This window comes from Lissotriton helveticus, chromosome 1_1 (assembly GCF_964261635.1).
Source record: "Lissotriton helveticus chromosome 1_1, aLisHel1.1, whole genome shotgun sequence".
NCBI classification, from domain to species: Eukaryota; Metazoa; Chordata; class Amphibia; order Caudata; family Salamandridae; genus Lissotriton; species Lissotriton helveticus.
This window is the reverse complement of record NC_136057.1, coordinates 1555055971-1555081597: the sequence shown is the minus strand read 5'-3', so window position 1 is coordinate 1555081597 and position 25627 is coordinate 1555055971.

The window sequence follows — 25627 nt, the reverse complement described above, 5'->3', positions numbered from 1 at the left end:
ATTTTGGGGGTGGGGTGGGAGGAAGGAAGTGCCCCACAGTCTCCAACTTCCTGTTCCTGTCCACCAGGCTCCTCCCAGTGCTTTCTTCATGTGCTGGTCACTTTGATTTGGATCTTGACCTGGAAGGATTACTTTTTGTGGATGCTGCTGGATATTTGGATTTTTGCAAAACTGAAAGCACTCAGCAGGTGCAAAAGTTCAATCTTATCATTAGTAACCATTCCCTGTAGTGCTTCCTGAGTGGCCCCTTCAGAGTTCATTTGCCTACTTGCAACTATTCTATAACCCTGCTCAGAAAGCAATTACAGACAAAACTGAAAGCACTCAGCAGGTGCAAAAGTTCAATCTTATCATTAGTAACCATTCCCTGTAGTGCTTCCTGAGGGGCCCCTTCAGAGTTCAGTTGCATACTTGCAACTATAGGCCACAAAGGTCCTGTGAAAAAAAAGTGCACTGCAACAGAAAGCAAATTACAGATAAGGAAGCAGGTGCCAGCCAGACTGGAAGTTTAAATTCAGTGACACATTAATCAACCCCAAATTAATTCATGTCAGTTGAAGCAGGGCAGGTGTGCTTGCTTTTTTTCACCCCCATAATCTACAGTGATAAACCAACCAGAGGGTGGCAGTGATGTACCAGAGGGTGGCATGGGTGTACCAGAGGGTGGCAGTGGTGAAACAGAGGATGCTGTGAACCTGTGATGATGAACCAGATGTAGAAACAACATAGTCGCGGCCGTTGCGAGCCGACAAGTAAGTTCGCAATTGCGAACTGGTACAGAACCCTCGCGAACTGGCAGAAATCCTTGCAAACACAAAAAAAAAAATCCGCAAATTCGCGAAAATACTACACTCACAACTCAATTCCTAAAGTAATGAATTTTGGTACTAAGGAGTGGCTCAATGGTCAAAATGTGCATAGGTCTGCATGGTATCAACCAATTGACCTATCTTAATGCAAACAAGTCTCTCTCACAAGCACACTGCAGTTGATGTGTAGCTTTATACCTTCAAGGAATTAACTACATCCTTATCTACATAACAGGCTTCAGAAGGTAATAGAGTGCGCCAAACACTATATTCTCCAAGCATCAAATAGATGGCAAGATATGACAGCAACAAAGTCAGGTTTTGTCTTTGCAATATCTCAATACACGCTGTTTCTATATGTCTAAGGAATAAAAGACATATCTGTGAATAAGATTATGACACCCTACCTAGATGACATCAAGGGAAGTCAGAGGGACAGTATTAGGAAATACAATAAGGTATAAAAGCTGGTACCATCAACCAATTTTGTAGATAGAAAAATGTATGTCTAAAATCCTGTCTAACATAGGAGGGTGAACAAGAATATTCAAATATATGGTGTGCCACTCCCACTAATAAGAAACTACAGTGGAACAGTTCGCAAACGTTGGCTGGACGACTAGCCAGTTGGCATATAAAGAGATAGATGTCCTCAATGGTAATAGACTGTAACTGACTGGCCTGTGGGGCTGCTGAGAGGTCCGAACAGTAAAACATGGGGACAAGCAAGCTAAATAAAACCGGAGAGAGTGGATGACTCCCAATGTAACAAATGCATAAATCTCACTTGGTCTCCCAACTTGCCTGATATACTGCACGGGCGGCAAAGGTCTCTTCCAGATTTTCACCTTAGTGACGGATGCAACTGCGGAAGGCGCTCAGTGATTAAATTGCATTCAGGGATTGCCGTCTTATAAAGGAAAACAAATAACTAACAGGACTAGAAAAGGGACATAAAAATCACAAAACAAATAAAAGGCCTGACTTTACTCAAATCCCCTAGTATCTATAGTATTTCTAGAAACAGAGAAAAGAATCTGAAAATAAAAAATGTGGGGGAATTGGTGACCAAATATACCACTCAGGTATAGGAATCTCCTATGGAGAAATATTCATTAACCAACCTGGATGATCCCATAAAAACAGGGCCCAAAAGTAGTCCGTCCCAGAGGTACTAAAACAGAATGAATGGGGAATGATAAGTAAGTGAAGACTAAATGGGGAAAACGATTCTCAATGGCTTCCTCAAATAAACAAGACAATAGATTTAGGATAATTCTAAGAAAGGAATTACAGACATTACTTGCAGGAAGATCCAAATCCCTGAAAAGTCAAGGACAGGGCTGGATGGACGAGTGGATCCGAACAACTGGAGGCCAGAAACTGGAATAATCAATGTTCTAAGGCATTCTCTTAAGGTGTAGTTTCATTCGGACCCTTCTTGTGTGAATCAGGTAAAACAAAATCCATAATACCTCTCTTTTCTTGCAATACATTGTGTCATCTTTTTCTCTACATTGAAAATGTTTTTCAATGATCGTCCATTGAAGTTCATTTTTTGAAATGCCCTGTTCAAGCCAGTGTTGGGTAAGTGGTGTAGAAATCCTTTGATTGCGGATTTTAGACTAATGTTCTCCTATTCTTAGTTCACATTCCTGTGCAGTTTCACACATATCCTAGTCCGCAAGGTTGGAGGTGCTGCAATTCATCATACCCCTCAGGGCAATAGGCTTGTCTCCAATAGTGACACTCTTAGATCCCATGTCACTCTCACATAGGTGACAAGTATTACATCTGTGGTTCCCCTAAACCAGGTTTGATCCAGCGATGGATTTCTGGCAGAAACAATCCTGGTTCTTAGGTTTGGCTTTAACTAGGAAACTCCTTAGGATCCGGTTTCTTTTGAATGCAAAAGTTGGTTGAGGCAATTTGCCTTCATTGGCATCAATATTTAACAAATGACACTCGGTATTAACAGCTTGTCTGATCTTCTGATCAAGGTTTGAGTGGTGCGTAACACAGACTAATTTGTTTCCTATCTTTTAAGTCCTATTCTCGAACATGCTATCTCTATTAAATTAACTCACTCGTTTGAAATAATCACAAAATCCCTATCAGGGATAAGCCATAATTGTTAACTTGGATGTCAGTACTTCAGCATGTTTTAGTAATTCAGCAAGACTTATACAATTTCTTTGGCTGCATAAAAATTGGGCAAAAGAAATTCAATTTTTCTGGCAGTGAGGATGGAAGATTTTAAAGTGCTGAAGGGTTTGGTATAAAGTGACACCTGAAGTTCTTGATTCTGCTTCTCAATCCATACATCTAGGAATCCTACTTTTTCTTTACTGATCTTCAGGGTAAATTTGACATTGTGTCACACAGGCTGATTCATTGGCAGAACTTATTAAATTCTTCTCAGTGGCAGATAAATATATATCATCAATAAAACAAGACCCAGATAGTATATTCTCAAGAAATGGAGTAATCTCATTGTAGATACATTTAGCCTCAAAGTTCACCATGTAGTGATTCAATATACTGGGAGCACAGGTTGCCCCCATGCTTGCTCCTTTAATTTGCTGGTATATTTTACTGTCAAATTCAAAGAAAGTTTTACTTAATACAATTGTATTATGAATTAATGATTGGAATTGTATTCACCTATTAAAAAAATTCTTGAATGACCTCTATTGCCTATGTTTGAGGGACATTTGTATAAAGGGCTTCTATGTCTTCGGTTACCAAGAGTTCCCTTGTGGCATTGAAGGGAGAGCCCTCTATTTTAAGAGATAAGATGACCAGTGTCTTTAATATAGGTGGGTAACTGACTCACTAATTGTTTAATAAACACATATATATGTCAATAGAGGTTCAGTTGCTACTCTGAACATAGACACAATAGGGCACAGAGCCGGATCTAGTCTATTTGCGTGTGTTTTTGGGACCCCATAAATCTCAGGAATGTAAGTATTGGATGGTGTGAGAAACTCAAATTGTGTCTACAGATAATACCTGCCGATAACGCCCTTTTTACCGATAATGTGTATTGTGTCTTTCACTCATGCTTCTGGGTCTCCTCTGATCATTCTGTAATGTTCTGGGACCTACAGCATTTTGTCATTATAATCAGTTGTGGTAAAAACACAATTCCTCCAACGTTATCACATGGTTTGATGGTAATATTCATGTTGTCTTTCAATTGATATAAGACTATGGTTTCTTGCTGTGACAGGTTTCTGAAGGTTTTGGGATGTACCTGGTCAATTGCTGAAATTTGGTCAGTACCACTTTTTCATAAATTTCAACTTCTGATCCCAATTTATCTAAGCTCCTAATATAGCTCAAAGGTACTTTAAGACGTGAGCGATTGTCCTCAGTGATAGTGTCCTGGATCAGGATATCTTTCTTTAATCTTAAGCGTTGAAAGAACGCAAACAAATCTATCAAGAGTTCAAATTTGTCAATACAGGTGGAAGGAACAAACAAGAGTCCCCTGGTCAAAAGATCTTCTACAGCATGGTCGATATGTTCAGTGGATAATTTAAAAATAGATATAGTGTTTAACGTTCAGATACTGCTGCTTCCTGGTTTTCAGATATTGTTGTGGTGGGTCTGAATCTGAGAATCGCCCCTTGGATTTGTTCTCAAATCTGGTATCAATAGTTCCCCCCTTAATTACCTAAAAAGCGATTGTTGGGGGTGGTCCATCATATTGTTCCCTTCTATTTCTGCATGAATCAAATTGATTCGATGCGCCCTCTCTCTCTGAATAGGTGGTGTCCGAGAAGGTTATCATTTTCGTATTTTTCCACGTCTGCTGGTCGTGTTGGAATGAGCCATCTTTAGAGGCGGAGTAATAATTCTCTCTGAGAAATGAATATATGAGCTCCTGTGAAAAGAATCTTAGATTATTTCTACGTTTTTCTGCCTTTTTCTTCAAATGATATTCGCTAAATGAGTCATGATCAATGCCTCATTCAGTGTGTTTGTTTGGCTGAGGTTGTCTTTCAGTTCTTGTATTTCTTTGTTAAGTATTGTTATTGCCTCTCTAGGAATATCAATGATCAGCATCATCCAATTGCAAGAACAGCGATTTGAGATCAGAGCCTGCTTTTCCAGGAACTTTTTGATTTCCATAAAGAGGCCCGGGATGTTTCTAACTTTAAGGCCAATCAGGCCTTCCTTGATGTCATCTAGGTAGGGTATCATAATCTACTTCACAGATATGTATTTTATTCCTTAGACATATAGGCGTGAATTCCTATGTGTATTGAGATGTTGCAGAGACAAGACCTGAGTTGGTTACTGTCACATCCTGCCATCTGTTTGACGCTTGAAAAGTATACGGTTTTGTTCAATCCATTACTTTCTGAAGCCTGTTATCAATATAAGGATGTAATGGATTCCTTGAAGGTATGAAGCTACTCTTCAACTGCAGTGCACTTGCAAGAGAGACTTGTTTGGCAGTCAGATCGATCACCTATTGTTGTCTTCCCAGTATATGGTTGCAGGAATGCAGACCTATGCACCTTTTGACTCTTGAGCTTTTCCCTTATACCAAAATGCATTACTTCATACAATAGTAATTGAGATGTGAGTATAATGTTTTGAACCTACTTCTTATCACTTCCTAACTCCCAATACTCAACCAATCTTTACCTCTTTTGATTTTATTGGCTATCCTCAAGGGTGAAATTTGAGCACTATACCATCTGTGCCACTTGGTTATTACTAGAGGTAAGTATATCTGATACCCCCGGGTCTAGCCAGTGCTATATAAAACCTTTCAAATAAATAAAGAAAATATATACACTCGGGATGTGTTCTGTATAATACAGTCTCTTTTCACTACGTTGTGGTGTATCTAAACTCGGATTTAGTCATTCTAGTGTGTAACCCCTCTTGAAACATGTAGGTATAGCAGTTTATTTATCTATGAGCCATTATATGTGTTTTGTTTTGTTTTTTCTTTATGACTCAGCTCTCCTACCTCCCCCCTCATTTTCAGTTTCAATTTTTTTACATATATGCACCCTGAGGATGGTGCAACTGGGATTGTGGTCTACGATCAATGTAATCTCATTGAAATGCATTAATTAAAATACTCTAACCAATTGATTATACAACAATGTAATTATTTATTAAGTATTAGTACACATATCACCCCTATTTAAAATGTACTCATTTTGTATAATATTCCCAGAGCTTTAAGTGAAGGTAATTCTACTCTGATCCTTGCTATATTTTAAATTGTTATTCTTTTTGTATTTGTTTTTTATTGATATCTCAAGTATGCAGGTCGAGGAAGGATGTATGAGCATGAATGATATGTATGTAGTTTTTACTATGAGTATGAGTGGTTGTAGGGGGTCGAATATTCTTTGAGGTTTTCAGGGTAAATATGTTAATTCACTCTATTAATGAAAATTCAGGTTGCATTTTGTCACACACCATGTATATATTTCTTTTTGGCATCTATTTGATAGTTAATCATATTAAACATTGAAAACTGTGTAACTCAAAAAGATTTTTGCTTTATGATTGTAGTATTCTTGATATACATTGTCTGAATCACATGGCTCTATTGGGACTGTGAGCTTTTACTAAGTTATAGTGAGATATTCTGATAAATTATTATATCAAGCATATTACTTCACTTTGGTATATTGTACAGTTACCTGTATAGTTACAGTTACAGTTACTTGAGATAATTATCACTGGTGACTTAAATTTTTGTTTTTGTTTATATATTCGCTGAAAATAATGAAGGTTAAAGGGACAGTTAGCATTAGGTATTAAAAAATGACATGGAAATTCACTGAAAAAATAAAGGTGAAAGGGACGTTCTAGTTAGGTGAAATTTACATAAATAAAACCACTGACACTCACCAGTTATAGTTATCTCAAGTAACTATAAGTCGTGCCCTGAAGTAACTATAACTTGCGACTTCACCATGCACAGTGTTGTCATTAATGATGTAATTTCGGATATTGCAGTGATGCTATTAATGATCCAGTACCGCGAGAAAAGAGAGCTAGGACTATATTTAGGCCGAACATTAAGTGAGGTACACTTTTAGACTTAGAGAGGTGACTGAATCCTTCCAACCAGATCAGACGACAAATTCGTAAACATGTTGACCTTGAGCATGGGTATATTTGATGTTAACCCTCAGTCCTCTTAGTTTTTTAATCCTGCCCCAGGACACCACACACTAAAGTCATTTGGTTCCATGGAGGCAGTTTTAACTTTTACATCCAATACATTTTTTATTCCCCACTCAGCCCCTCACTCACCAAGATTCTATATAAAACACCTCATCTACTCCTGCATTTTTGGAGAGTTGAAGCCCACATATGGGACCTTGCCGCCCCAGTGTGAGAAGGGAACCCTATGATGAAGCATGTCACTTTCGGGTGAGGGAGAGTTCTTGTCCTTAAGAAAGGATATTCCCATCCGTTACACTCCTTTCTAGAATGTTTTTTTGTGAGTAATATGCTAATAATGATGTCATTGAACATGTGAGGAGCCATGTAATGTGGGCGGAAATTAGCCATGCATGGCACGGGTGGAAGTTATACACTGGAAGTACATTGATTTAATGAGACCAGCTGCATAAAACGTTTGATGAGCACCATTTAGCTGTTGGCAGTGGTGACTGTCTTCATTTGGTTTTAAATTATATTTGGCTAACTAGAGTGAAGCAATCTGATTTCACTTCACATCGGTACTTTTGAGGCAGTTCTTTGGTGTTTCACATGGCTCCTCTTGGACAATCTTTTTAATAATTGTTTGATATATATAAAAAATAAAACAAAACCACAATTTAAAAGAGAGGCTTTATTGTAACCATGAGTTTGCTTGCACTATCTAGTCCTAGAAATACCCATGCTACCAGTATTTGACGTTATGTTCCACTATATAAGGAATATAAGGAATAGGAGAGCAGTATAGTGGCCACTAAACAAGGAAACTCAATATTGAGTAACAGACTTATATCCAATGTTATCTTCGAGTCCCCCTGTGTAAAAAAGGTTGGAAGGAATGAGAGGGCAGTTACCTGTCATAACATGTACCCTTCCAATCACAATCAAACCAACAAAAAAGCATTCATGGCAGAGTTGTAGGTATCGTAAGTTAAAATTATCCAGTTTTATGGGAAACCTAGAATGTCACGTGTATGTGTCCAGAGAGGACCAATTTCCCCACTCTATTGAATATTTTCCACTAAGGATACCTATAACATTTATGAATGACTTTATGTTAGTTTAACCTAATAGTATGCATTTCTGTCAAGTGGCCCCATGGTATATGTAACTACTTTAACCAGATCTGACCTGTTAGAAAGGTACACTGTACATCTTGACACTTGAACCTTTCCATTTTCTCATCATGAACTTAGGGCCCATTACTCACACGTTACTAGGCAAATGCTAATGGATAATTAGAAGGCAATATGATTATGTTATCTCCTGTGAAATAAGGATGTTTAGCTGTATAAAGGACAGAAATGACCATATATTCATGTGGTAGAATGTATTTTGCATATAATATTCTTAGTGTCATTGGGGAATTAACCCATTGTAGGAAACGTCCATCTGTTTTTGTTGGATGTAGAACTTGGTGCACCTTATCCCTACTAACTATCAGTGAAGTGCCTGTACTCTCCCTTGCAACATGGATGAATTAGTGTCCTTCTATTTGGAATATTTATTATTTATCTTCCCTAGTATATGGTACAAAATGTGCACAAGGCCTTTAAGTGAAATTAAACTAGTGGGCTGCAGCATCTATTGTGCCATCTACTACTCTGGGACTGTAAATATAGCTTCAGGCCTACAATTGAAGCATGACTGGAGCAGTGTAAATACATTATTTCGACCTGTCATAATAAACCCTTTTGACAAGTCAAAACCTTACTTTTGAATAATTTGTTGTCACCGCTAAGTAAGCCTTGTAAGCCACAATTCGGTACTCATAGCAATACTAAATATGAAATCTGCTATCTAAAGGTAAGGACTAGCAAGACAAATAATTCACCAACTCTCTTTAATATTTATAAAAAGCCCAATGTATTGGTGATGAAGGATTTCTGGTAAATATTAAGGAAAGGAATTCTTTAGAAAGTTACGTTTTCCCTGCCTAAAGCCTCTGTAGGCTAATGTACCTTAACTGCCAAATACAGGCCTCTGAGTGAATGGCCTTATTTGAGGCATGGAAACTGCTCCCAGAAAAGAGAGTCCTCGGTGTGGTGGTATTTTTGTTCCTCTTGTAGAATGACCATTTGGGCTGTGCACAGGAACTTAATTTACTTCAAACTGGCCTTCATTGTCATAGGCAGATGTCAGATGATACCTGGACAGACCCCCTCCTTTGTAGCTCTTCCAAGTCAGACAAGCACCAATCCCAGGGTGAAGGCAGCCACCCCAGAACAGATTTAGAGCGACAACAGAAGATGGACTGTTCATTACCCTGGCCACAACTCTGAGTAAGCACACAGACTCTGCAGAAGGCTAGAGTGGTTTTATAATTTTTTATTTTATGAGTCAGTGGAACTGTGTTTTTTACAGTAGGGCAGCCAGGAACTAATGCAAAAGTGGGTAGGGTAAGCCCTGGAAACCTTTAGTCCATTGGTTGTGGGGAGTCATCTGTAATTCTGGTGTCCACAGGCACCCTCTTATGAACACTATCTGGATGAATGTATGACATTACAATGCATACATTCACAACGCAGTATTTTACATCGCGTTCAATGCAAGTCGTTATAACGACTTGTGCTGGAGGGTACTGGACTTAGGAATAGCATAATTTACTATTCCAATTCCAGCCTACATTACAGTAGGGAAGGTGTTGGAATAGTAAATCATACTATTCCTTCGCTTAGCGTGCCATGCAGCGGAAGTCGTTGTAACAACTTTGTTGTAATGCCTGTGATGTAAACATACTGTGGTGTAACGACTGGGTTGTGAAGGTCGTTCTCCTATCTGGACCTCGGAACAAACAGAAGAGTGAGTCTGCTGTCTGTGACCTGAGAGGAATCCAAAACGACTGGACCTGCCCCTTCTCTTAACCAGGGCAAAGAAGTGGACTCCAAAGATGATAAGGCTGACTGCCTGTTCATGTGACTAGGACACAACAAGCTATAAGAAACCTTTTCTACAACTGCCCAGCTGTAACTGGACCTGCCCTCTATCATGCTGTGAGGCTCTGCTGGCATGAGCCCTGACACCCAAGTGCTGTTCCTGATGTCCTGAATCCCGTTGCTGTGTCTGGCTAGACTTCTGCTACCGCACCCAAAAACCTGGTGCTTAGAAATGTTTTCAACTGTAAGAACTCCGGAGGCCCAGGGCAGACCTGACAAGTCTAGTCTGACCAAGGTGTGTTGCTGCTTAATAAAAGATTAAGGATTCTTCTGCTAGAAGGTTCAATACAGAAGCAAATCCCATGCAGTAGGACTCTCCGAGACAGCCTTGTGAATCCATCTTCAGGTACAACCTGTAGGCTTGCACCGCTTAAGGATTCCTAGCTCCCCAACAATTGATTAAATACGAATGTAGAAATCTTGATCAGGTGAAGAAGCCAAAATAATTTAGTGGTGAAGGATCTTCTCTGGGCTAAAAATTCAAATTTCCCCTGTTTGGATCTTGCTCACCCAAAACCAACGGCTTCTTCTGGACCTCATCCAACAGCTATCTATTATTGTGGATCCCTCTTCAGTTACAGCCTGCTGACTACCCCCACTGAAACATTTGAGCTTCCATTCCTAAGACTGAGCTGGAAGTTTAAATCTCCGAGCAGGTCGAACCTGGTTGATGTATCGGACTCCTGGTCTGTCTCAAATTGCACCTCAGTTTACAGCGACCAATAGACTGCGGTTGGCAAATAAAGATTTTTGATGTTATTGTCAATTAAAACTTTAAGGAATTGTATCACTGGTTCCCCAGTGGGATTCTTGACTTTTTGGGGGCATTTAGTTTATAATTTAGCTTGGGATTTTAAGTGTGTTGTGTTTTGACTTTTTTCTGTTTTTGTACTCAGTTAGTGAGTTTGAGGGTCACCCTGACAACGACTGTGGTTGCTAAGGTGGGTAATAACTTCCCTTGACTAATGACCCAATTTCTTACAGCCACCCCTACAATAGGGGGCACAAGAAGGGTCACTTCAGTGATATGCCTACTTTGGAGAGTACCTCACTTTTAGGCAGTCCCCCATTCAAATATGAGTAACAAAAGCATGCAACAGGAGCAGCTCGAATTGAGCTTTCAGGGGCCATGAGAAAAATCTATGCAAAGCAACAATGTTTTGGAGAGGTTACATTTTTAAAGAGATCAATAAATCTGAAGGTGCGTGAAAGGTCTACCACAAAACAATGATAATTCCAGAAGTATTAGATAAGGTGTCAGCAAAGCAGAACAAACAGTGTTAGAAAACAATTCAAATCATATATTTTAATAATGCAGACATTAAATAGTGGTGTTCATTGCTACCACAGTAAAGGATAAAACAGGTTAAGATTGTGCATATATTAAATGAGTCATTGGATCGGTAACAATATTACAGGATGAACAGAGTAAATCAGTATTTTGGAGAACAATTATTGTCCTCTCAAAGCTCTAGGACAACTACAGCTATTCTGTGTAGAAAGCACATTTTTTATGACAATGCCCGTGCACCACTTTTCCATTTCATGGCATTTGGAACTATAAAACACACATATCTAATTTGTTTTAACTATTGTGTGTTACAGATTTAAACATGGGTAAAAAGCATATATTGCAAAGAGCACACTTTTGTCTCACTACTAAAGTTTTACCACTCATTATTATGTAAATTTGCTGAAGAGTTTCATTAGCAATTCATGATTTAGCAGATAAAACATTACTGAACAGCCCTGCATAATATTTTTCTACACAACAACATTTGCATATTTCTAAACATACTTTTGTAGCACTGTTTGTAAATATTTCGAATAAATAAAGATAGTTCAAGAATTTCCAATTCATTTTTGTTCTCAAATTAATATTTTACGCTGGCCGGTGTACAGTATGTGGTAGTGCCTTATGGGGTACAATCGCTAACAAAAATCTACTGGTTCAATATAAAATCAGAGAAAACAAAGGGGCAGATTTACGTTTCCTGGTGCATCCCTGCTGATTTGCAAGGATATGCCAGGAAACGTACTGCACCAATTACAGCGCCAGGAAACGTGCAACACGCAATGCCATTTACAATGCAGCGCTATGGCGCAAGGTTAGGCAGATGCGTGTTGCATCTGCTTGCGTAAGGTTGCACACTGCTGGAGTTGTGTCACGGGCACAACGCAACTCCAGCACTGTGCCAACCTGGCCTATCTTCCACATGGTGTGTCACACCATAAGCCTGCTTCAAGCAGGCGCCACGTTTTGATGCAGCGGGGTCGGGAACGTGACAGCCACTTTTCCGAGGCGTTCCTGGGCCGGAACGCCCACCCTGCGCCAGAAAGCCCACATGAAACCTGACACAGGTTTAATGTGGTGCAGGTTTTTACAATGTGACCCATCTCCCTAAATGCATCACGTTGTAAATCCCCCGCAGCACGGAGCTAGCTTTACTCCACCGCTGCATCACAGAAGTGATGCAACGGCAGCGCAAAAGTGGCACACAGGCTTGTGAATCTGCCCCAAAGTGTGTCAGTTTAGGGCAGCAGCCTTAATGTAAGCTGTGGCTGACCTTCCAGAAAGTAAAAAATTGTCTAACTCCCGTTACTATTACAGAACCACCGTTAAACGAAGTAGCTCCACGTTGTTAGCTGGACACAAGCAACATGGCCTTCATCAGGCATCGAAAATTACATGCAGCGCATAAACAGAAACACCAAAACAACGTTAGAGAAAGTAAACAGCTGAGACACATGGGATCAGGAATTGCTAAAAAAAAAAATGAATATTTGTATAGCAAGCAATGGGTGTGAGGATGACTAGAAATTGGGCTTTTGTGGCCAGCTGGCACTGGAGTGAGAGCAGGCATTGCATGTGGTTGTGGCTGGCTGCATCTGAAGTTTTGACCTGAATACTTTTTAACTTTTTGGGATGTAGAAAACCTTCAGCAAGGCAAAAGCTAGACGTAGTAGCAAAGTGAAACTCCACAAAGCCAGTAACCTCTTTTTGCGGTTTCAAGTTAGTCATGAAATTTGAGGTCAGAATCTCATAACAGGTCATAAATAATGGCTAGTGCTGTTCCATCTTTTTCCTGGCAGCCTTGGTATCTTCTCCTCAATATCCTGAGTTGAAATTGTATCAATTGCTTACCAGTAATTGCATTACTCTCAGACCTACTCCCTCGCTTCCATTCATTACACAGACAAGGCATCCCTGCCTCACCATACCAGATGATAAACCAGTGTTTCCTATAGAGCCCTCACCCCTCTCTGACCTTCTGTAATACCACATAATCTGAACTATACCAAAAGGTTGGCCTGGGCTACCTGATAGGGAGGAAGCGAGGGATGTAATAAATGAAGCGAGGAAGTAGGACTCTGAGTAATGCAATTGCTGGTAAGTAATTGATGCATTACCTGCTTGTCCCTCCCTCACTTCCATTCATTTACACATACGAGATGTACAAAGCCAAACAGGACAACCACATTTAATATGCAAAAAAAATAGGTTCATTCGAAACATCCAGCCAACAAGGGATCACCGCTATTCAGGAACAATAGAGGAAAGAAGAACCTCAGAACGAAACACCTCAGAATGCCACACCTCCTGACCAATCCGGCAGTGAGAAGCAAACGTCAAAGTGGAAGCCCAGGTGGCCGCTCAGCGAATCTCAGAATTGGAAGCCCCCAGGATCTCAGCACAGGAAGCCGCCATGGACCAAGTGGAACAACCCTGCAGCCCCAAGGAAGAATTGTGCCCAGCAGACTTGTAAGCCAGAGAAATAGGAAACCAAACCCACCAACTCAAGGACACAGTGGAAGGACGCAACCCCCAATTCACAGACCCAAAATTCACAAAAAAGGGAATCAGAAAGATGAAAGGAAGCAACACGTTCCAAATAGACGACGAGAGCCCTCCTGACATCCAACAAGTTAAGCTGCGCATCAGATTCCAAGGAAGGAGAATCAAAAAAGGAAGGCAGTATCAATTCCAGGTCCAGATGCAACTGGGAATCCACATTAGGACGGAATTGTTTGTTGGGGCCCACATTGTGGGTGTATGTGAGATCCTTGAAGATATGTTTGGCTCTAAAAGATCTGAGTGGGAATGAATGATATGTGATAAATCCTATCAGTTTCAAGATAGTTTCTCTTTACCTGAGCATCCTACAACAACCTTTATCATTCAGCATTAAGTAACTCCCATTTGAGAGTAGCCTGAACACTGGATTAAACATGGCTGCTGGAGGAACCTTTCAAAAGACAGGACAATTTTGCAACTGAACAATTACAGGCCTGTGAAGCATATTATCCTGGCAAACTAGAGATCCACTCAAAGAATTCTCCTAGACGGTAACACTGAGAAACACTTCAGTGCCCCCATTCCTGCATCTAAATCTATACTGTAATTCCCAAGATTCATTGATTAGTTCCCTACCCATTGCTTCATACCTGGTGGTGTTCTAGGAAATATTGAAACTAGAAAGTTGTTACTGGCAATGTTATATGGTCTTGAATTAACCATTCTGTGGATGGTGCCTCTGCCACACTGAAAGGTAATTGGCCAAATTCTCCACTGCGGTGCATTGTATATTTCACATTGTTGTCTGCTTTTCTGTCAAATTATATGCAGAGAACAGAGACGTACTGTTGATGTATCGCCAGGGCACATAACCAGTGCTAAGCAAACAAATGATGGACGGAATGCTGTATGAATCATACATTCACCCCCAGTCAAGAGATCTGGGTTAAATCAATTGGTCTTTTGCTCACCATGCCACCCCAGTTTAGACCCAGCCATATGCAAATCAGTCTTAAACCCTGTGCCTCATGGGAACAGTCCAGAACAAACTGGCAAGCCAGGTCCTCCCTGGACCGGAAAAAAGCATCCTGGGACCGGTTTCAGGGTATGCCACCCTTCTTCAGCCAGGCTAGCTTGAATCCAGTGGCACTGTGAGCAAGGGACCCACTTCTGGGCATACCCATCCTACGTGTGGCGAAAAGTGCTATGCAAACAAATGACGAACGGAATGCTGAATGAATCATACATTCATCCCCAGTCAAGGGATCTGGGTTAAATCCATTGTTCTTTTGCTCACCAAGCCACCCCAATTTAGACCCAGCCATATGCAAATGAGTCTTGACCCTGTGCCTCATGGGAACAGTCCAGACCAAATAGCCAAGCTAGGTCCTCCCTGGACCGGAAACAAGCATCCTGGGATTGGTTTCAGGGTATGTCATCCTTCTTCAGCCAGGCTAGATGGAATCCAGTGGCACAGTGAACAAGGGACCCACATCTGGGCATACCCATCCACCATAGACCAAAAAGTACTACGCAAAAAATGATGGACAGAATGCTGAATGAATCATACATTCACCCCAGTCAAGAGATCTGGGTTATATCCATTGTTCTTTTGCTCACCATGCCACCCCAGTTTAGACCCAGCCATATGCAAATCGGTCTTGACCCGGTGCCTCATGGGAACAAACCAACCAATGATCATGCAAGATGGCAAGAGCAGAATTTACGAAAAATAATATCCTCACTGCACAAAATTATCCTAGACTTCTGTTTAAGGTGGTACAAGACTTGTCGGGTGCAGCACATCAACCAGAACCCCTTAAACTATTGATAACTCAATGCAACCAGCTAGTGAACTATTTCAATGATAAAACTGAGAAAGTACTACGCAAAAAAATGATGGACGGAATGTTGAATGAATCATACATTCACCCCCAGTCAAGAGATCTGGGTTATATCCACTGTTCTTTTGCTCACCATGCCACCCCAGTGTAGACCCAGCCATATGCAAATCAGTCTTGACCCAGTGCCTCATGGGAACAGTCCAGACTCAACTGCCATTCCAGTTCCTCCATGGACCAGAAACAAGAATCCTGAGACCGATTTCCGGGTATGTCACCCTTCTTCAGCCAGGCGAGCATGAATCCAGTGGCACAGTGAGCAAGGGACTCACTTCTGGGCATACCCATCGCACATAGGGCGAAAAGTGCTATGCAAACAAATGATGGACGGAATGCTGAATGAATCATACATTCACCCCCAGTCAAGAGATCTGGGTTAAATCCATAGTTTTTTTGCTCACCATACCACCCCAGTTTAGACCCAGCCATATGCAAATCAGTCTTGACCCGGTGCCTCATGGGAACAGTCCAGACCGAACTGCCATGCCAGTTCCTCCCTGGACCAGAAACAAGCATCCTGGGATCAATTTTCGGGTATGTCACCCTTCTTCAGCCAGGCTAGCTTGAATCCAGTGGCACAGTGAGCAAGAGACCCACGTCTGGGAATACCCATCCCACATAGGGTGAAAAGTGCTACGCAAACAAATGATGGACAGAATGAGGAATGGATCATACACTCACCCCCAGTCAAGAGATCTGGTTTAAGTCCATCGTTCTTTTGCTCACCATGCCACCCCAGTTTAGACCCAGCCATATGCAAATCAGTCTTGCCCCTGTGCCTCATGGGAACAGTCCAGACCAAACAGCCAAGCCAGGTCCTCCCTGGACCAGAAACAAGCATCCTGCGACCGGTTTGAGGTATGTCACCCTTCTTCAGCCAGCCTAGCTTGAATCCAGTGGCACAGTTGGCAAGAGACCCACGTCTGGGGATACCTATCCCATATAGGGCAAAAAGTGTGATGCAAACAAATGATGGACGGAATGCTGAATGAATCATACATTCACCATAAGTCAAGAGATCTGGGTCGAAATATGTAACCCTGGACGGCCAGCTACGCTCCGTGCACGGAGTGCATGGAGTGCCGTCTCCTACGCATTTTGCGTAGCGGGCGTAGCCAGGTGGCACTACGCGCGCTCCGCAGACGGTGCGTAGCCGGCCGCCACCCGCCTCCCTCCCGCCCTCCCTAAATACATAAATAAACAGTATAGAAAGCTTTTAAAAACACTTACCTTGTCTGCCGCGTCCCCGGGGCTCCCTCTCGCCGTCCCGCGATTCGCGCCGCCATTTCGGATCCTAATGCGCATGCCCCGTCGGCCGCGCATGCGCATTTCTCATGAGGAATGCGCATGCGCGGCCGCCCGCGCATGCGCATTAGGATCCGAATCGGTGGCGGCGCGATTTGCAGGACGGCGAGAGGGAGCCCCGGGGACGCGGCAGACAAGGTAAGTGTTTTTAAATGCTTTTTATACTTTTATTTATGTATTTAGGGAGGGCGGGAGGGAGGCGGGCGGCGCGGAGTGGGGCTACGCGGAGTGCGCGTGTGGGCGTAGTTGTGTGCCCACTTCGCGTAGCTCCGCGGAGCCCCACTCCGCACACTACGCCCAGGGTTAGAAATATGCTCTCCCTTAGATACTCGCACGGTGATCTTAACAGATTACGACCTAACTGCCATCAGAACTGTAAGCTGTTGAACCTAGAGAATCCTTTTGTCCCTTGCCCTGGCTGCAATTTCTCCTTCTCTCTGAGTTCGCAAAGGTTGAGAGTGGTTATTCTGGTGCATAACAATCATACTCTTTATGGAAAGCATAAAGAGCACACTACGACCAAAGAATACAGGGCCAGATGCATCAAGCCTCTGGGCCCATAGGAATGAATGGGGAGGTATTCATTAATTGCGACTCGCAATTTGCGAGTCTCAATTAAGGAATTCTAAGGAATCGCTATTTCTGTAGTGATTGCTTGATGCATTCCATTTTGCTATTCCTTATTAGCGATTCCTTATTTTTCGCTAATAAGGAATCGCAAAATGGATGCTTGATGCATCTGGCCCACAGTTTTTTTTGTATAAATTGTACATCGCTGCCTAAACATAACGGAGATATCTATGATTTAATAAGTGACCTCCAACCTGATGTCATTTTCCTGACGGAAACTTGGCTTAATGATAGCTCTGGACATGATATAGCCACTGCAATCCCGCTTAACTACACAATCATTAGGATGGATCTTACGAATAAAATAGGTGGAGGTATAGGTATTATCTTTAGAAAGGAATTTATCTGCATATGGGAGGAATTACCGCTAAATAATTGTGAAGCTGGATTATTTAAATTAACTCTCACATCCCAGTTCACTTTCTCAGGGATGTTGACTTATAGGCCCCCGGGAGCAGCAGGAGCCTGGGCGGACGCATTTCCAGACTTTATTGCACCATATTTATTGGAAGCCACTAATTTCTCATTTTTAGGAGATATTAACCTACATCTTGAGGTTTACAACTGCTCCACTAGGTCGACTCCTATTTCAGAACTAGAAGCTCTTTACTTGACTCTATGTAATTCCGGCCCCTCGCATAAAGCAGGACATTTGTTAGATCCTGTCTTTTCCAAAGTTAACAACTTAAAATGTGAGCCTAATACACCTCTATTCTGGTCAGACCACTATTTGGTAAGCTTTAAGATCAAGCTGGCAATGTCCAAGAAAGTAGCACCGGCCGACGCTGACGCCACTTGGTCCAGAAATTGGAAAAGGCTTAACCTGGACCATATGAATGCTAACTTACTTAACTCAAAGCCGGACTTTAAAGAGGTTAGAATTGCGGACACAAACATAATCAATAAGTGGCTAACTGATGCAGCCGATACTATCATCCCATTAACTAAGAACAAACTAAGGTACCTTCGACCTCCAGCTCCATGGTTCTCGGAGACTCTTAAAATTGAAAAAAGTAGATGCAAGGTACTTGAGAGGCAGTGGAGGAAACATTATGAACCGGCAGAAAAACTGGCCTACAAACAAGCTATTAAAGCCTACCAACAATCATGCAAGATGGCAAGAGCAGAATTCACGAAAAATAATATCCTCGCTGCACAAAATAATCCTAGACTTCTGTTTAAGGTAGTACAAGACTTGTCGGGTGCAGCACATCAACAAATGTATACCGACTTTAGGAGAAACGAAGAGCAGAGCCCTGCATCCATTCAAACGACTTCTAGTTCCATCAGTGAGCCGGCAGAATCTCCCGGGAATCTACTTACCAGCTGGCAATTGCTAGATATGACACCCTTTAGGGAGATTTTAAAGAGCATTAAGTTGGGATCCCCGAATGATCCTATTCCTGTACACATTCTAAAACAAATGGATCCACGCATCTTAAACGAAATTAGGGAACTCCTTAATGCCTCATTGGAGGAAGCAGTGACGCCGGACATATGGAAAAACGCTATGGTCCTACCATTACTGAAGAAAGCAAACGGGGATCCAGAAGTTTTCTCTAACTTCCGCCCTGTTTCACTATTACCTGCTTTTTCCAAAATTTGGGAAAATCATGTGAATAACCAATTGTCGGATTTTGTGAACTTTAACAATCTTCTGCACCCGTCCCAATCCGGGTTCAGAGCAGGCTATTAAACGGAATCTACACTCCTGGGAGTGACAGAAACAATTCGCCAGGGGCTGGACAGGGGTGGCACGGTGACACTCATACTACTGGATCTGAGTGCCTCCTTTGACACCATCTCCCATGCAACCCTTGTCCAAACTCTGGAAGCTAAGGGTGTTGCTGGCTCTGCCCTGAAATGGCTGGTGAGCTTTTTATTTAAGCAAACTTTTCAGGTTTTCTCCAAGAATAATAACTCTAGAACTCTGGTCTCCCCTTATGGAGTGCCTCAGGGCTCTATCTTAAGTCCTCTGCTTTTTAATATATATATAAGTCCTTTGGCGACTACAGCAGAAGAAGCTGGCCTTACTAAATTCTCCTACGCAGATGGCACCCAGCTTGTCTTCTCTTTATCGACAGTTGAAAATGCTGAGATGTCTACCCTTCTTACTGGACTACAAAAGATTGCGATTGGATGCACTCCAATAAATTGAAGCTTAACGGCGGCAAAACAGAGCTTCTTATCTTTGGCAAACAGAAGGTGCTCTAGGGTCCTTCACATTGGCCAATTGAAATGGGTCCTACCCCTCAACCAGCACAGTCTGTTTGAAACCTGGGCATCATGATTGATGACAAATTGTCCATGCGACGACAATCAGCTAAGACTGCCTCAATATGTTTTGCCATTTTAAAGTGGTTGAGGAGTTACCAGTAGGGGATCAAAAGACAGTAGTCCAGGCCCTCATTGTCTCAAGGCTGGACTACGGGAACATCTTATACTTAGGAGCCAATAAAGAAGTCACTCGGCTGAAAGTGATCCAAAATGCTGCAGCTAGACTGCTATATTGCCTCCCAAAAATGACCCACATCTCTGACAACCTACGCGACCTACACTGGCTTAAGATTGGCAATCGCTCTAAATTCAAAGCACTCTGCTTCATGTTCAGAATCAATACTGAAAAGGCTCCCGGCTATCTCTGCGAGCTGGTCAAACAATACATCCCTATTCATCAACTTCGCTCGTCGAATCAGGCTAAATTTGTGGTCCCTAGATTCAAACAAGTGCGTACAGGTTGCCGCTCCTTCGCTCAGCTGGCTCCTGTACTGTGGAATTTGCTACCTCTTCAGCTACGGCTTGAACAGAACTATGTAAAATTTCGAAAAGGTATTAAGGCTTGGTTGTTCAACCAATAACTACTTTGACTCTTCCTTAACTTAGTGGGGGTCCAGGGCGCCGGGAAACCTCAGGGTAGCTGTTGCGCCATGTAAATTCATTAAATAAAATAAATATTAATTAAATAATAAATAAATCCATTGATCTTTTGCTCACCATGCCACCCCAGTTTAAACCCAGCAATATGTAAATTAGTCTTGACCCTGTGCCTCATGGGAACAGTCCAGACTGAACTGCCAAGCCAGGTCCTCCCTGGACCGGAAACAAGCATCCTGGGACCAGTTTTAGGGTATGTCACAATAGAATGTAACTGTGATTGTCCATGTTGTAAGTAACCCCGGTGGGTAACAACGCTCCGCCAGCGGAGTTTACGTAGTTTTGCCTACTCCGTGTTCCGTTACGAATGCAGAGTTCAGGCAAAACTATGATGCACAAGATCTACAACGTAGGGGTTATTAGTGAAGCAGGGCGGCGCAGGGGAGGCAGGAGAGCGCAATGTAAAGGAGGAGGCAGCCACAGGGCAAGTGAGTGCCTTTTAATACATTGTTATCATTTTGGAAGGGGGAGGGTGCGGAGCATCACAAAGTTTAACTCTACCTCGTTCCTAAAGCATTTTCTGCTTTATTGTGCAATCTTTTGAGTCTTTAAACCCATTCTGACTCCAGTAGTGAAGATATTCATTATACGACTGGACACAGTAAAACAAATTCCTGACCCATTTGTATAAGGGCCAGTAATATAGCTTTTAAATCTGCTTGCTGTGCTGTGCAATCTCCTAGAGACTACGTCTTCATACTGCCAGGATGGAACTTGCCATCCTGCATAAGTCCTTTCACAATTGCACAAGCTGCACTGTATTGTTGTTTACTTCCTATGGCAGGCTGAGCAGAACCGTCAGTGTAAATAATATATTCATATTAGAGGCATTATTTCTTTTGGGATAGGGAAGTCTTGTTCGTACTCTTTTGGGAGAGGATAGTCTTGTTCATACTGCAGAAATGTATGTGTTTTTAGTGTATTATCACATTTGTAGTCTACATCTGTTGCAGTGAGAGAATTAGCCCATGGTATCCATTGTGGATGTAGTGCTTTTGCGTTTGGAATGCTAGCTTTTTCAACTGCCTCTAAGGCTGGTACTGGAGTTACGACATTTATTTGTTTCCCCTGTGCCAGTGCTTTTTCTCTCACTACAGCAGTTTGTACCTCTATCAGAATTTATTCTGTAGAAGCAAAACGCATTTCAGTGTTTGTGTACAAGTGTGATTTGTATGCTTTGGGTACTGTTTTGCCTTCATTGAAGGCTAGGTAAGTGTACCCTGATTTAGCTGTGATTACACGGATCACCAGATTATTGGTATCTACACGTGTGTGTAGGTGTTTGGAAACTATCATGCCAGCTTGTAAAGATAAAGTATATCTGTGTGTTCCTGTGTCCAATGTCTAATTGGAAAATCAGGTCTGATTAAATCATAGAAAGGTTTTACTTTCTCTGCATCATCCAAAATGTATGTTCTGCCAAAATTTAGGAATTCTAAAATGGATGGTACATTTTTCAGAGTTTTTTGAGGTTGGAACAGTGTGCTCTTTTTTAAAAAGTTATCTTTTAGGCTTTTCCCTTTACTTGATAATTTGTATCCCAAAAATAGGACATTGAGGTGGGCCATTTTTGATCATATAAAGTTGAACTTGTAGCCCTCAGAAGCGAATCCCAAAATTATGTTGCTCACCCTGGTCAAGTGGTCCAATAAATTATCATCTGTCAGATAAATATCATCTACATAGGACAATGCCTCGCCATAACATTTTTGAAGTAACTCTGTTACCCTAGCTGAGAATAACCCGGGGTTATTCCTATACCCTTGGGTCAGTCTACAAAATTGAGGCTGAAAGACGAGGGCTGAGAATGCTGTCAAATATCTGCTTTCAGGCACTACATTTTGGCAAAAAAATCCATTTGAGGTATCTAGTGTTGGTTTGATTTTTTTCCACACAATCTTATTCATCAATGCAGCACTGTGGACATTCTGTACTACAAGTGCCTTTTTGCATGTGTTCAAATGTCTGTAGTGTAAAACTAGACAATATCAATTATAAGGATCCATAATGGGAAGCAAAGGGTTATTCATAGAGGAGGTGCAATTCTCTATTACACCTTGGTATTCAAGTTGATCTAAGCTCTCCCTGATCTGTTTCTTTGCTTCTTGGCTTGTTTAATAGGGTACTGTCTCTGTGGAGAAGGAGCAGTTGTTACTGCGATTACATGGTGAGGTGACAGCGTACCACCCTACATGGTTGCAATATAATGTTGGAACAACTGCTAGCGCCCACTCCTGCACGTATGAATGTTTTAAGGATGCTTGAACGAGGTCTGAAAAAGCCGGTAAAATTACAGTTTCTCCCTTTGGGCACTCCATAACAATCTTAGGCGGCCACTGTTCTTCAGATAAAAGGATGTCATAGCCATAAGTCAGGTTCTCCCAAAAGAGACTAAATATAGGCGGAAAATTCATTGCGCTCGCAGAATTTGTGAATTTTTGGCAATTTCGCGATCTGCGAATCACGTGAAATTGCCCAAAAATCAACAATTCGCGAGTTGGCGGATTCTTTTTCTTGTTTGCGCTTCAAAAATACAATCTTGCGCGCGCGTCATTAACTTACCATGATTCTGCGTTCGCTGATGAGTTTTCCTCCCTGTTCGCGTGCGCTGCGAGATTTTGGTAGCTGGCCCAACGACGCCACGATCACAAACACGTCATTGAGACCCGAAACAGGAAATTGCAAAGGCAAACACGTCATTGCGACCCGAAACAGAATACGAATACGTCATTGCGACCCTAAACAGGAAAAAGGCATCGCAAGCAGGCTGGTAAAGTGGAAACAACATGTTTGCTACCGTTGCGACCGCATGCACAAGTTCTCGTTCCCGAACTGGTAAAAAAATCTCACGAACTCCCCCCCAAAAAAATTCGCAAGCTCGCGAAATTTGGCGGATTTTTGCGTATCACAATTACGAATTAGCAAATTATGCCCATGCTTAAAAGAGACCCTTAATTTTTCTGGGTTGGTCCCCCTCCATTTGGAGTGTTATTTCATATAACGGGTGTGGGACACTTACCCTAGTATAAGGTGTCTCCGCAGTGAAATTTTCATTCAACACCGCTTTCACCAGAAATTCCATCAGGTTCTGGCGAGCCATTGTTACTTCTGCTGTGCTGTCTAGCATCATCAGAGCCCATTTCCTGTTCAGAAGTTGAGTCCTCAGTATCCTTGGCATGTCTGACTATAAGACCTGCTACCTTCCTCTTTTTAAATTGAGGTTTTGATTTTGATTTATCTTCTCTTTTGATGTTATAGTCCAAAGTACAATGTGTGTTTCTCTACTTTGTCTGTTCTTCTTGTCTGTGTTCTGACCATCCTTCCCTCTCGTAGTTTTTGAATGAACACTGAGAGGAATGCGAGGAACATGCATCAGTATCCTTATACCTGTCAGGTTTCTTAATGTCATCATGATTCCTAAGGTTGGACCTCCTTTCGGAGGGCTCCTGTTGAGGAGACCCACTCCTTGATTATGGTCTATCATCTCTATTCTTTTGTTTTTTATTATCCGATTTCTTCTTGAAAGAATCAGATGCTTGCTTGGTGTTATCCTTTTCAGGTCCACACGTGAGTTGAGGTTTTGTTGCTCTAGCTCCCACAGTATCTCTCCCTAATTTAGCATGAGTGTCTTCGATAATTTTAGGTAATTTACGCGTTTGCGTATTGCTACTGCTGCTGCATCCCCTTTTACGTTTGCAAATATAATAGTTTATACCTGGCAACATTTCCTAACAATTTCCTCCTTAAGTTCAGAACAGGTTCTGCTCCATACCCATTCTGTATTTGTCTTAATACATTTGGTATTTTTGCTATTGAAGGGATACCATGAGTTCTTGTGTAGATGGCAGCAAAAACGGTACCGTAAGAGGTACATTCCTCTATCTGGGGAGATATCCCCATCGGCAAGCAGATTGTTAGCATTATTTGTTTTTCTTGAGGGCTTGTGTGTGGAAACACTGACTATAACTGTGTTCTTTTCTGAACTCTCCAGAATAGCATTTGCTCATATTTAGTGGGCATTTTACCCATAACTGCTTGTAGCATTTGTGGAATTATTTTGTTTGCAGACCCCTGAATTTGTCCTCCTGGTGTAGCCCATGTAGACTGAAGTGTGAGTGTTCTCATAACGAACTGTTTCAGATTTCTCTAAAGTTTTATTTTTTCTTTGTGCAGTGAAAGTAAGTCTGCTATGGTCATTGTGTCAATGTCTGGATGCGGTGTGTAAGCTGCTAGGACCGGCCAAGTCACTCCATCTCTACCTAGTGAACCGAGTCTCACTTTATCTGTTGTGTGTGGTAGTGCACCTTTAAACCAGTTTATGGGCTCCTGGTAGGTGAGCGGAACTTCAATGTCCCAATATGCACAGTATACCTCTGGCGTTTCATCTTCAGTATAAGAATGAAAGGTATTTTCTGCGTGCATCTGCTTGTGGGATTTGACCCACGAATAGAATAACTTTGTCCTGTATGACTTGTGTGCCTCAATCACAAATGTAACTGTCACCTCCCTTGCTGTGACTCTATAGTCTGCTAACTTTAAAGTAAGATTTACCTAAAGTCCTATTTCTTAAAAGATGAAAAAATCACACTATATTCTTTTTGTGATTTGGGTTATTTATTTACCCCTATTTTTTACTTATTCTAACTTTTTTTGGAAGGATTTTCCTCTCATTTTGGAGAATCACACACTGATTCGTATTTCTATTTACAAAAATCACAAAGACAAATTTAAGCAACATAAATCAATCACATATTTACATCCTAAAACACACGATATGTCAAGAAGCAATTCCACATTGATTGCTATGTGCAAAACAACTTTTTTTTACTTTCAATTAATAATCCATTTTGCCTGATTTACGATTCAATTATTGAACATCAAGAATTGATTGTGCATCATAAATTGAGTGTGTCGACGCGTTTCTAGCCTCGTTATTTTCTTTACGGGCTTTCATCAGGGCTTCTTAGTTCAAGCATGTTGGACATATCTATGAACAAAACATGAGACATCAATACTAATTCCTCCTCTTTTTTCTACTTCATTATTGAACTTCCACCTCATTAGTAGAACATACCTTCTATCAGTATTTTGAAGACCAAATCCTTT